This window comes from Diachasma alloeum, unplaced genomic scaffold (assembly GCF_001412515.2).
Source record: "Diachasma alloeum isolate Michigan unplaced genomic scaffold, Dall2.0 Dall_scaffold_01409, whole genome shotgun sequence".
NCBI classification, from domain to species: domain Eukaryota; kingdom Metazoa; phylum Arthropoda; class Insecta; order Hymenoptera; family Braconidae; genus Diachasma; species Diachasma alloeum.
The window spans coordinates 35-14,468 of record NW_021681507.1 but is presented as its reverse complement, the minus strand read 5'-3'; the positions used below and the strand labels follow the sequence as shown (position 1 = coordinate 14,468).

Below are 14,434 nucleotides of genomic sequence, written 5' to 3'. Positions count from 1 at the left end.
ACACACACACACACACACACACACACACACACACACACACACACACGCACATACACAGACACATTTTCTAAAAACATCATATCTTAACGTTTCATGACATCCTACATTATTTTCCATGCAAAATTAGAAGATCTTAAAAATGCACGATTACAAAGCTTCCATTCGGAAGCAAAAATAATACGATGATGTGAATTCCATTGCCTAATCAAATCTCGCCCTAAATTTGTTGAACAGTGTAATATGTAACTGTAATCCTAAAGAAGAAAATGTAAAAACCCAAGGTCTATATGTGAATAAATCTATCTGCGACGGATCAATGTCTATTGCTGACAACCAAAATGAACAACAATTTCGTAAATTTCTGCAGAGCTAAATACTATTTTCATATTTGTTTTTTCAAAAACTCAAACACATAATATTGAAAGCTTGGGATTGTTGATGACAGATATAAGATGGTTCCGTTCTGGGATACAAGAAGTGAATAAGAAAAAAATTTAGAAACATAATAATAATAATAATAATAATAATAATAATAATAATAATAATAATGTGATATTTGCTTGAAATGAAATATAGAAAAGAAATTGATGCACTCGATTTGTACCTAGAAACGATGTATCACCTACGCTCGTGAGCTAAACGTTGCGGGAGAAGAGATTGGGAACATTAATTCGGAACGGGCCTTGAATGGAAGCCCGGCTGTTCAAACTAATGATGTTCAGAAAAATTTTAACGAAAAAAATTAATTGTTGAAGTACTTGGCTAGACTCAAGCCTATGCTTAGTCTGGGAAAAAAATCCGTTCGTACCTTTTCGTGAGTTCAGTGGAGAACGGACTACCTATTAACTACATTGTGGAAATGACTCAATTCAAGAATAACAAATCAAAAATTTCCCTCATTTCATAAACGATGCAATTAAATCGCTACCTGTCCATCCATTTCAACCATTTTGGAGCTACCCCGCGATCAAAAGAGCGAAAAAAAAACTTTCAAAAAAACTCCAACCAGAAAAAAACACATGATAAAATGATGGAGTTTATTACTCGAACCTAAACTGGATTTATCTATAAAAAGAGCACTCAGCAGTCTAACCGTACACTGTTGCTTCTTACATAATCACATGGGTTATGGTGACACTTGAACAACTTCTGCTCCCCCATCTTTTTTCCAAAACATTCAATTCCCAATCGAAACCTTAAGAACCATAAAAATCAATATAACACTTATCAGCCTGAGACATGCAAAAAAATCTCCGCAAAATCGAGCATACATCACTGGAGACCTCCAAAATACCTATGGAATCATTAGTCTCGATTATTAAGCCTTTATCATTGGAAAACAAAATGTCAATTAAAAAAGGAGCATTTTGGAGTAAATTAAATCCTGGAGGTCAGAATGGAACTGGAACACCTACCACTGTCACTGTGTTTAGCAAATGTATTTGCATAAGGCAGATGATGACCATGGGGTGGCGTAGAAGACTACGAGGTGGGATTAAATGCTTAGCAGAAAGTACAAAAACAAACTAAATATAATAGAAGATAAATTATATTAATTCAGAAAAACGTAAAATCATGACGAAATATTGAAGACATATTTTCTAACCTTGAACAATTCCTTGAAGTACGGACTACAGGCAGATAGTACGACCTTGTGGGCCTGGAGTCTCCTGCCATCACAGGCAAATGTAACATCGACAAAATCCTCATCATCCCGTAATGCCTCAAACTGGCTTGTGATATTAGCCTGAAAGTTGTTCCAACGCAAGCAGAATTGCTGCTGACTATCCGTCATTTCCTTCACTTTATCAACCAAGAATCACCCATAAAATTTTTAGTTTTTTTAGTTGTTACGGAATTGAAGAAATTTTATTCGATGATGAATTAACGCCACCGGCTCAACCACCACTACCGCCCCCCTTCTAACACTTGCCTTGCTCTTTATCGATTTTATTTTTGTACGAAAATTTTTGGGAGGTTTAATTTTTTTTTTCACAATTTTACGAGTTGGCGATTTTTTTTAGGTTGGTCTTGAATGTTATATGCACTTGTCCCCGCGGGGAGTTGATGAAAATTGAGATGTTTTCGGATCCGATTTTTGCAATCCACGGGGTTTTTCTCATTTGCGTTTTTATACGGAGAAGACACTCGGGTTTTAACCTGCGAGCACTGCATTTATTTGATGAGTTTTATGTTGCATTCTTTTTCCGCCCTGGCGTTTTCTTCGTTTTGAAATTTATTACTTATTTTTATTTTGTTTATGGTTTGAAGTACTACTGAGCTAGTGTTATTTAATTTATAGTGTAACACTTAAACTTAAACTTATCATTCTGCATTACTGTAAAAATGTAAAATGTAAAAAGTGAATCGATGACTGAAGAGGAAACGTACGATATAAATAATGACAATCGATAGTCGGAGCTAATAACATTAGGAATGGAAATGTCACTAGATTTGTCTGGCAGGTTTTTAGTAGACCACCGTATACTTGGCGAACAAATCCCATATTTTTTAAAAATAATAATTGAAGTCATTAGGAAATAATTTGGAAAAATTTAGAAAAGCATTTTCATAATTTGGAAACAAATAATTATTTAATAATTATTGAAAAACTGTCGAACCGCATAATTGGCATACATTGACCAAAATTTTAAAAATTGAACTTTAATAGATGTAAAATAATTTGGAAATAATAGTGAGAATGTTTTTCTCATTTGGAAAACTAATATAAAGTCCATAATTATTAATAAAAAAAGATGGACATATACAATGGATCACGTGACCCCACACCTCTATAAACCCCCGCCCCTCTCGCTCTCTTTTACATAGGATTGGAGCAATTTGCGAGCAAACAGCAAAGCCAACTCCATTTCGGAGCAGAACATCTGGGATACCTCAATTTGTTAAATTAATTGTGAGTATTAATTCTACGTGGAGTCATATCGGACTACATACCCTTTTGTATGTTCTCAATCAGGAATAAATAGGGTGAGTGTATAAAATAAAATATTACTGAGAAATATTTTCATAGATCATTACACGTTGTGGCGTGAGAAATATCGTTGGTTCATTGTATCGAACTATACACGAAGAAATAAATACATTGAAAAGTCGAAAGAACCCTCGCTCAAAATTGATGTTTTGTAAATGAGAAGATACATTTCTGTGCAGCCAATCCAACGAAAAAACCCAACACTTTCATTCAAAAATTATTTGGAGATTCATTATCCATTCTGAGTTCTATTGCTTTTTTTTCATATTCGTATTAGAAATTCACAGCGAAAGCACACCGGCCAGTAAAACGACGAAATACAGTAAAAGGATGCCGTAGAGAGAGTCTGGTGTCCACGTTGAACTCCGTCTCTCAGGAGCTTCAGAAGCAAACGAAGAGTTTTGAGGATGCCCATGGCTCCATGAGCTATCACAGAATGCAGTCATCCACAACGCCCACCACATTGGGGGGAAAGGGCCGGTTGTCCTAGGATGTGAGTATTTCTTTCAATATTTATGTAGGATTTTGTCATTGAGGCCTTGAAGAAGCCAAGAATTACAATATAATCGCCAGAAAAGTTGTTTGCCGCCGAATGACGAACTACATTTTTTATTATCAAGGCTATCAAGGCAAGGCTTTATGGCCGCTTGAATTATATTTTTTTTATCGTGGATTACAGAGGTGTTTTCACTGCCAATATTTGGAAAATTGAATTTTTTGTGGGAGATTTTCATGATTTTTTCACCATTTCTGTAGTATTTATAAACTAGGATTAGTTAATTTCGTGTTGGGGCAGTTATCAATGAATATCTTCTAAATGAGGAGAAATAGCAAAATTTTTATATGATTCTTTTTTTGGCTCACATTTTGCTCTACAAAAACGATTTTCATGAATTTTTTTTTGTCTGTTTTCATTTACCAGATATCTATCGACAACTGACCCTAGATAGGTAGTATTTTGCCAATTCATTACAAATTTTCATTGGAAAAAAAAGCAAAAAATCAAAAATGCTGGATGTGCACATTATTTGACATTCTTTGAAGTTATTTTTTCCTTTTTAGAGAAAAAGAGATAAAGACTCGCTACCAGCTGGGGCTCACGTAAGGGACGATGAACAGGCTCTCTATCTACTTTTGTAGTCTAATCTGGAGGAGGCCCTGAGGAGGAGGGGGATGAATGTGCTCCTTCCTATTAATGCTATTGGTCTTTGGTCACAGGAGACGTGTCATAATTTCGAGTCTGGGTTGAGGACTCATGGAAAGGAGTTTTATTTAATTCAGAAGAACAAGGTATGAAGAGTTTCCTAAGGGGTTTGTAGAAAGTGTCAGGAGGAAGTTGGTGGACTGTAAGAATGGTCTAACATTTTTCTGGACCAGCATGATATAATAAGAAATTTTCCTTCAATTGAAGTAATGGATGCTTGGGAATTTTCAATATTCTGAATTTTAAGTCAATTTCAGATCAAGTGTGTTAAGAATCTTGTGTGATTCTGATGATAGGGCGATCGGGAGGGAAAATGAAGTGGGATGAATTGCCGGAGAATAAATCAAGATGAGTTTCGTTGATTGTCACTATATTTAAAAACTTAGTTGCACTGAAGTATACACTCGATGGATTTCTAATAAATAGTCGATTTACCGAAGTGGACTGTACAAACACGGAATATTTTGATAACTGACTGGATAATTTACGATGAGGTTCGATAACTTTACCAATGGGTTTCCCGATAAATGCGCCGATGTGCGCCCGGACAAGTTTCAGTTATTCGGTCCTGATGAAAGTCGATGGTATACTGACCACCGTGGAACACGCTCACGGGAATTTCCGTAAGGGACGGGGAAATGAGTTGGCTCAAAATAAAGCCCAGATTTTGAACAAGTTTTTTTTGGACATGAGTAATTGTGGAAAATTTCAAGAGTTTCTATTCGAAATATAAAGCTCAATTTCCTAGCAGTGTAAATTATAAGAATAACTATTTTTAAAAAACATTTCTCTGCAAATTTGAAATTTTATTTATGTCATTTATTATTTCATCAAGATACAAATGAGATGAGTGGGTGAGAGCCCGTACAGTTCTACTACTCTGCAAGAAAACAGAAAGACTCGACATTCACTTACAAAGCTCGCCTAGAAAAGAAGAAATACGCCCTGCATCCTGGTATAACGTAAATATCCATCAATCACTCGACTTTAAATATAATAAAAAATAAAATAGAAAATGCATATTTATAAAAGGCAATCTTTAAAAAAGATATATCCTTTTGAAAAATGTAATTCAAACTATTTTTTTTGCGCAAATCAATTTTCAAATGGAACGGATATTCTTGGAAATTGTTGAATCATTTGAAAATTTTACGAAATGTTAACCAGGGACTATATGGATCGTTTCCTGGAGGTGCAAAAGGGAGTCCAAGATCGCAGCAGTTTTCCCAACGTCAATTACCTCCTCAGCGCACGAGTGCAAACCTGTTCAATAATCACGAAGGAAAGTCAGAATTATGGGAGAACCAAGGGAGTGAATATCTTTCGACACTGGGGAGTGATATCGGTACTGCAGAGGCTCCAACAATTGTCCATCCAAGTTCTCTACCCTCCATTTTACCTCCTCCACCCCTTCCTCCCCTTTCACTCCCTGAATTGTCGAGTGCATCGCTCACTCCCTTCAACCCAACATCAGAGCCCTCAGGAAACTCCACACCCCTAAATCATCCCCTCGAAGTTCATCAATCCCCCCAGGATTTCACACCATCATCTGACAATGTTACGCCTTATTTACCGCCTTCGCATCCGTTTTATTTGAACGATCATTCAAGAAGTGAATTACAAATTGTTGGACAGTTTTATTGGATTCACTGCCCCCGCCACTCTCATCACTTATTCGAAAATGAGATGATCAAGAAAAAATTGAATCGTTGTTCACGTATTATGTTTTTTACAAGTTAATAAAATTCATTGACACTTGACGAATTTTTCACTGATTCATTCAATTTTTTTATCAAATTGTTATAAATGTTGGGGGAAGTTGAGGAGATTTGGGATGAGTAGAGATATTTCACAGATTATTTTGGGAATTTTTCCTGCAATTTCAAGTGAAAATGTTCCAATTATTTTATAACAAATGACACAAAAAATAATCAATAAAATTCTTTTCTTTCACCTTCAAAACTAATTTTCTAGTATCTCGTATTCCTAAAATAATCTTCACGAAATTGCTTACCTCATCGACCCCAACTTCGCACTTGCCTGGTTAAAATACTTGGTGGTAATCTAAATGCTCATGCTCACAAAACTGCAAAAATGAAGGGAAATGATAGACCGAGGCATACTATTCTTTAGTACTTTGAAGTCTATTTTTCTAGTGTGTCGTAAAAGGTGAATGATAAATACCATTAGAAATATAGGATAATAGAGTTACGAATAGAGGAGCCTAATAATTTGGTGAAAGCAAAAAAAGACAAGCGTTGATCTGCTGAAAATTGCTTTATTTTTATCAATTTAAAATTCTAACGACAAACGAGTGAATAGAACAATGCGAATACAATTGACCTGAATCATCCATACTGAGCAGAGTCGAGTGATTTCAGCACCGACTTGAACAGCTTTCCAATCAACGAAGCAGTTGCTCTCAGGTGTGTCCATTCGATTGACTGGACTGCGATTAAGTTACTCTCTCTCTTGCAATCATCGTAATTATCCTCGGCTCTCTTCGGCTTGACAGTCATGGAGCCTATTCTCGAATTGAAATCGTACGATCGAATTTGACAAGTCGTATGCGACCATAGTACGCCTCATGGGTCGCATGCGATCTGCCGAAATCGAACACACGATTTCAACTCGAGAATAGACTCCCATGTCATATCCATTCTCATCAGCATCATCATCATTGTCATCCCGATCCTCAATCTCCAGTCTGTCTGGATCGGAGCTGTTGGAGCACGTGTTGTCCTCAGGCTCGCACCTCATCAAACTCAGGTAAATCATTGGCCTCTAATTTGAGATGATGGGTTTGATAATGAGACCCTGGAGGTACCTGAAGACGTCCAGGTGGACTGCACCAACTCCGAAAGGTCGGAATTAGCTCAAAGTCTCTGAGATTTCAGGCTCGATTGCGTAGTTCCCTAGCATCCAGGAGAGAAGCAGTGGTCCGTCCTCTGGGGAACTCTCCCTCAGGCACTTGTGCCCCAGGGTATCCTGCATTCCCATTCGAACTTCGCTCTGCCAGGTCTAAACGATGCTCGTGTCGTCGACGAGCTCAGAGTGTTTTCTCATGCCGAGAATCACGAGGTGGACAGCAAATTGGCTCTTTCGGATTTTCTCTTTGAGATTATCTTCTTGTGCTCGTGGCCCTTGGAGATGGAGAGGCATCGGGGCTCTCCGCAGATGCTCGAGTAGAGGCTCTCGGAGGTCTACAGGCAGGTTGTGTCCAGGATGATCGTGAATATATGCAGCGGCTTTCGCATTTCAATCAGTTTGATGGTGTAGAGCTTGTGCAGGTACTCTTCAGTGATCAGGTGGAACTTGGAGGCTGCACTCGTAAACTTCAGGCGCTCTATCTGCTCCTTATCGAAGAACTTGGAGACTTCCTTCTGATAAGGGTGATATCCAGGTCCACGTGATGGACATAACCAATGACAATGGTAAAAGAATAGAAGGGGAAGACTCGGTCACGTGACTCTAGAACAATATTGCGGGCATTCTTTTTTCATTGATTATCAATACAATATTAGTTTTTCAAATGGGAAAAACATTTCCACTATTATTTCCAAATAGTTTCACATCGATTAAAGTATTTTTTTAAAATTTTGATCAATGTTTGGTAAGTATACGGTTCAACAGTTTTTCAATAATTAATAAATAACTATTTGTTTATAAATTATGAAACACTTTTAAATTTTACTTTTCTAAATTTTTCTAAATTATTTCTTAATGATTCTAATCATTATTTTTTTTAAATATGGAATTTGTTCGCCAAGTATACGGTGGCAAATTCTATAACATAGGACCATGACCGTTGAAGTTATTTTCCTCTCTAAATTTCGGATTTTCGAGGAAAGTGTTTACGCGACGTGAATTTTGGAGAGTTGTAAATTATAAGAACAAAAACCCAAGTGCTTGACATTTCCTATTTCTGTAACGGGTTTTCTCACGCTCGCGAAGTTGTTTTTTCGTTCTCTTTGTTCATTGCATTCCAGACTTTCTTTATTCTTTATTTTCGGTTTATTTAGAATTTAAGATTTATTTAAAATACTTTCAATAATAATTCAAATCTCGCGGACTAGAATAGCCGATTAATAGTGCCATCTATAAATTTAAATCTCAGGACATCACAGCAGAGATTATAGGGGAGATGAGCAGGGCCAATGTAAAGTGTTCAACAGCAAAATTCGTAGCGGTGGCGCATGGACTACGATGGAACGTACGGAACTGTTGGTATGGTAGGGCCCGAGCATAAATTTGTCGATAACCGGAAAGGGGTTCTCAATACGGTAGCTCCTCGCATTTTGTAATAATTGTCAGGAATGTAAAATCGAACATATTATAATCAATAGTATAATGAATCAGAATCTAATGATCTAAAAGTCGTTTCCTTTTTCTCGACATATTTATTATTGACACGTAGGTCAAAAAATTCGTAGAAAATCACAGCGCTGTCGCTGGAAAACTATATAGTTTTCCAGTGATTCTATTGAATAATTGTGCAGATTTTGTTTTTTCTTACTATAGTAATGTTCGATTATATATATTTATTCCCCCCACGCCCCTGGGTGAGAAAGGAATATGTATCGCGCTCGCTCCCACTCATTTCCGTCTCCGTCGCGTTGGCACGACCCCGAGGTACTTAGCCGGAATAGCTCGCTAATTAGAAAAACGACCTTATGTAAATGCAAATTTTTGTTTGTACATTCACTCATTAATTAAAAAAAATTAATCAAGTTTTGGCATGATGCTAGCCGGAAAAAACTGTACATTGCTTAATTGTGCTAAATTATGGGTCAATTCCGTAGGAAATCGTTTGTACATTACGAATTTCATGTTATTATTGTTTGTACAATCATTGTTAATTAGTTAGGTTGAGGTGAACAATTATGATCTAACCCCACCCCCAGCAAAGCATTGATGGTTCCTGTATTATCGACTTTGGCGTTTTATTCTCTCTGTTTGTATGTGTGTTTACACTTATATAATATTAGTTCATTTTTTCATTAAAAAAAACATTAAATTGAACAACATAATTGTTGATGAAGGATTAATCATCTTATTTGTACCTGTGCGGGAAATAGAAATACATATCTGCATTGGGATACGGGACATTCTCATAAGGGAAATCATTAGCCCCGAAGATTCTGACAGCTCAAAAGAGGTTATGTTTGATGAAAGATGGTTAAAAGGAACATTCCTGCAATAATCTTCGATCAAAAGCATTGACAATCACTGCAAACCCTGTGAAAAGGCCGTGTGTAACTGAGTGAGGTAAGCTTGCAAGCATCATTTGCAAGCTTACCTCACTCAGTTACTCAAGCATCATTTGCAAGCTTACCTCACTCAGTTACACACAGCCTTCTCACAGGGTTTGCAGTGATTGTCAGTGCTTCTGATCGAAGATTATTGTAGGAATGTCCCTTTTAACAATCTTTCATCAAACATAACCTCTTTCGAGGTGTCAGAATCTTCGGGGCTAATGATTTCCCTTATGCCAATGTCCCGTATCACAATGGAGATATGTATTTCTATTTCCCGCACAGGTACAAATAAGATGATTAATCCTTCATCAACATTTATGTTGTTACCTGGGGGTGTTTGTATCATACCTTAGAAAACCTCTCACAGCAATGAGAGTTGTCAGGCGACAGGGTTCAGGAGCGTATGATTATCGGGGCCCACGGGTGGGAGATTTTTTTTTTATTCCACGCAAGAATATACCGATATTTTGGTAATAATACTAATATAAAAAATCTATAAAAGTAATAATAATCACGATGAAAATGTAAATAATAATGATGACGATAGTAATAACAATGATACTTTGATCATTTTTTGGTTGATTTTTTTTTTAAATTCCAGATATTTGTAATGCATTTGTTGCATGAGAAACAATAGTTTGTAATGTTTTTGTACAACTGTTTGTATTGACGCGAATTAAAAATAAGTCATCAGAACTTTTCTCGTGTTTTCTAAGAAAGTTCTCTCGTACAAGGTCTGTAGATTTTGCCTGTAGCCCATATAATAATACTAAAAAATCAATTACTGAAATAATAATTATTTCTTTCAGTATAACATAATATTTTATTTTTCACTATAGTTAATTTCCACAGACCTTTTCCAATAGAATTTTCTTAGAAACGGCCACAAAACTTGTGAGTACTTTTTAATTAATGAAAATCACCGAATTTGCGCTAAATTTTGGAAAAAGCTCCAATATAGAAAATTTTTGAGAAAATTTGCCGATTCTCTAATCAAAAATCCGATTTTCAAAAAGAAAAAAATCTAACTCTCAATTCGTAAAAAAAGTTTAGAGTTGAATTTTTGATTCTCCATTATCTCTCGATTTACTCCCAACATTTTTTAGAGTTGAAAATTGGATTATTGATTCTGAATAATCTCGCAATCTAATCTCAAGTTTTTCTGAGAGTTGAGAACTGGATTTTTTTTTGACAATGGTATTTTTGATTCTCAATTATCTCTCAATTTATTTTCAGATTTGCATTATGAAAATTGAATTTTTGATCATCAATTGCCTTTCAATTTACACTCAACTTTTCCACAGAGTTGAGAATTCGTTTATTTTTAAACTAAGATTCAGATAGAGCTGCCAATGCATTACATGACCCGTCATTGACGTTCACATGACGAGACGTTTTCCACAACTGTCACAATTCCCCCCCTCCTTCTTTGACCGTCACAATTGGCCAAGAAAAAATGACAGTAATTTTTTATCTATACAGATGCGAGCTCATCGTTTTATTATCAATTTTTCTTTGAATTCATTTTGCATTAGCCTAATGTGCATTTTGAAATAAAAATTACGGTGATTTTCCATCTATCTAGAGATGAAGCTATGTTATTTATGACAGTCACAAATTAGAAATGAGTTTGACGGTCATTATGTATCCATATAGATGGTCTGACAACAATTTGCTTACAAATTATTGTGTGTAGTTACGAAATTCGTGCGTCATATGCCGGTCATTGTATGGTCACATGACGCGATCTCAAAAATCACTGTCATTTTATATCTCTAATTCAGAATCATTAAGAATCAACAATGCTATTTTCAAAAACAAAAAAATCAAATTCTCAGTTCTTAAAAAAGTTGAAAGTAGATTGAGAGTTAATTGAAAATCAAAAATTCTTTTTTCATACGCAATCCGAAGAATTTTTTCAGTTTTCAGAAAGCTGGATAATTTTCTCCTATTTTTTATAAAAACGCGGAATTTTCGCAAATTCTTTAATAAACTGGAGAATTTTCTCGAAAAACGGAGAATTTTGTCGAATTCTCTAGAAAACCGGAGGATCCCCCGAATTTATTAGAAAATCGATGAATTTCACCCAATTTGTTAGATAACCGTAGAATTCTTCCGAACTTATGAGAAAATTGGCGAAACTCATGCAATTTAGTAGAAAATCCGAGAACTACCTGGACTTTTCTTGAATTTTTTAGAAAATCGGAAAATTTCCTAGAACGNTTTACCTTGATTTTTCTTGAATTTTTTAGAAAATCGGAGAATGTCCTAGAACGTTCCCAAAAACCCAATAATTTTCTCAATTTTTTTTACAAAACTGACACATTAATTCGAAATTTTTAGAAAATTGGAGAATTTTTTCGATTTTTTTTTGAAAATCGACGGATTTTCTCGAAAACCGGAGAATTTTCTGGAACGCTTTCGGAAACTTGGCTCTTCCGGATCAAATTGAGAGTTGGACTCTGGATAATTTCTGGTTTTTGAGAGAAAATTCAGGGTTAGTTGAAAGTTGGAGTGACGAGGCGTAAAATGCATTTTATGCCTGTCGCCCTCTTTTACTATCAACTTTATTATCGGGATTGAAAATTTGATTTTTGAATTTTGATTCTCAGGTATCTCTGAATGTACCCTTCACTTTTTTGAGAGTTGAGAGTTGGATTCTTGATTCTCAATTGTCTTCCAATCTACTCTCAGTGAATTGAGAGTTAATTGAAAATCAAGAATACAACTTTCAATTTTTTTGCAACCATTCAGAACTAATTGAGAATCAAAAATCCTGTTTTCAGTAGTAATACCACTAGTGCTTCGAAATAATCGGATATTTTCCGATAGCTCCGTTCCTAGGCAACGAAGCTATCAAAAAATATTCGATTAATTTTCGAGCACGAGTGGTATTTGACGGGTTATTTGCCCACTCGGATTTCGGCCAAGCAGAGGGCAGTGAACAACACCCGGATACATTTACACAGTCATACATTTATAACTCACTTTTTCGTTTATCTGTCAGACAGAATATTAACCGTGAAATGCGTTGAAAGATAAGAAACATTTGAAGAGCTACTAGTGAATTTCTGTCGGAATTTTTTTAGAAATTTCCGAAATAAAACTCTTTGACAGCCTCAAATACTGCGCTCTGATTGGCTGAAATTCGAGTGAGAAGAATAATCTGTAGTAATACCACGAGACTTCCAAAATTATCGGATATTTCTCGATTGAGGTGAATAGTGCTCCTCAGCGGTATTATCAAAACAGACTATCGGCTATCTCTGATCCTATCCGTATATGGAGGGAGCTGCGCTCACTGGGAATACTGTCGACTGAGTCGGGTACAGTTAGGCATGATGGGGAGGCTCTCAATGTCCACTTTGCGAGTGTCTTTCGGTGCTGATGAACCGCTGGTGGATGAGTGTCTTAGTGCGCTGGCTGCGGGCTCTGATGCTGCGAATGGCTTTGCCTTTGTCCCTGTGACAGTGGCTGAGGTTGTGTGTGCGATCAGGCATTTCTCCACTGGAGCTCGAGGCACTGATGGCATCCCTGCATCAGTGGTTAAGGTTGCTCTTCCCCTCCTTACTCCTTTCCTGCTGAAGATCTTCAACTGCTCATTCTCTGTTTCGAGCTTTCCTTGTGAATGGAAAAAATCATTAGTGGTTGCGCTGGAGAAGGTGAAGTATCCTACTCCGGTGAATGACTATAGGCCGATCGCGCTGTTGTGCTTCTTGGCGAAAGTTCTGGAGAGGCTAGCTGCACTTCAAATAGATAGCTACCTTTCTCGTCACTCCATACTTGATTCCTTCCAGGCTGGTTTCCGTACTGGGCACAGCACTCAGACTGCCTTGCTGAGGTTGAATGATGACATTCGCATTGGCATAGCTCGTCGTGAGCTCACGATGCTGTTGTTGTTCGATTTTAGTAAGGCGTTTGATTCAGTCTGCCATGTGCTGCTGCTGCAAAAGCTCCATAAGTATGGGTTTTCTATCAGTGCAATTAGATGGGTTGCTTCTTATTTGTCGGGTCGCTCTCAGGCTACGCTTGATGAATCTAGAGGAATGTCATCTTTTCGTCCTCTCAACAAGGGTGTACCTCAAGGATCAGTCCTTGGGCCCTTGCTATTCCTCATTTATATCAATGATGTATGCGGAGCGATTCCTGCGAACGTGAGGCATCTCATCTATGCTGATGACCTTCAAGTGTACTTTAGTTATACCCCCTCTGATCACGATGAGGCTACGTCTAGGATGAGTGATGTTGCTAGCCGTGTGGCTAATTGGGCGGCAGCAAATAAACTCCAACTCAATGTTGCTAAGACCAAGGCCATTGTTTTTGGCTCTCAACCTTTTGTGAATAGGTTGTACTCTAGGGATATCTCTTCAGTGACCATTGGTGACTCTAGGGTTCCCTTTGAGACATCTGTACGCAGCCTTGGTGTGACATTTGATAGCAAAATGTTATGGAGACCACATGTTTTAGGTATCTCGCAGAGGGTTCACTCCGTATTGTATAGACTTCGGTTCTTCCGTCCTAGTACGACGCTGCGGCTGCGTGTGCACCTTCTACAAGCCCTTATTTTTCCGTCGATTGACTACTGCTGCCTTATGTATGATGGTCTGTCTGCGGAGCTTGCAGTCAAGATTGAGCGTCTCATCAATTGTGGGATTAGGTTTGTCTTTGGAGCTAGGCGTGACGAGCGCATGACCCCGTATCGCGAGGGACTTGGTTGGCTGACGTGTGAGGCTCGCAGGAAATACTTCCTTGGGAGTTTGACATACAGAGTGCTCTCCACTAGAGTGCCTCTTTATCTCCTAAATCGTTTTGTGGCCAATCAAAGTGCTCGACCGTTGCATGGTCATGTGGCACCCCTATGTGTCCCTCGCTACTGTACGTCGGCTCTGCAATGCTCCTTTTTCATCTCCGCAACGTACCTCTGGAATTCTATTCCTTCATCTGTGCGTGATCTCACTTCAAGTACTTCTTTCAATGCTG

At 37.3% G+C, this 14,434-nt stretch overlaps 1 long non-coding RNA gene and 1 pseudogene across 1 annotated transcript; one reads left to right on the top strand and one right to left on the bottom strand.

Annotated features, from left to right (window-relative positions):
• Positions 1–4,000: 4,000 nt before the first annotated feature.
• On the top strand, positions 4,001–5,960 carry LOC107046466 (annotated as a pseudogene).
• A 498-nt stretch (positions 5,961–6,458) lies between these two features.
• LOC107046467 lies at positions 6,459–9,866 on the bottom strand. The gene is made up of 2 exons (XR_001461565.1): positions 9,803–9,866; positions 6,459–7,667 (listed from the first exon to the last, which is right to left on the bottom strand). It is a non-coding gene; the product is annotated as an uncharacterized LOC107046467 (long non-coding RNA).
• Between the last annotated feature and the right edge of the window lie 4,568 nt (positions 9,867–14,434).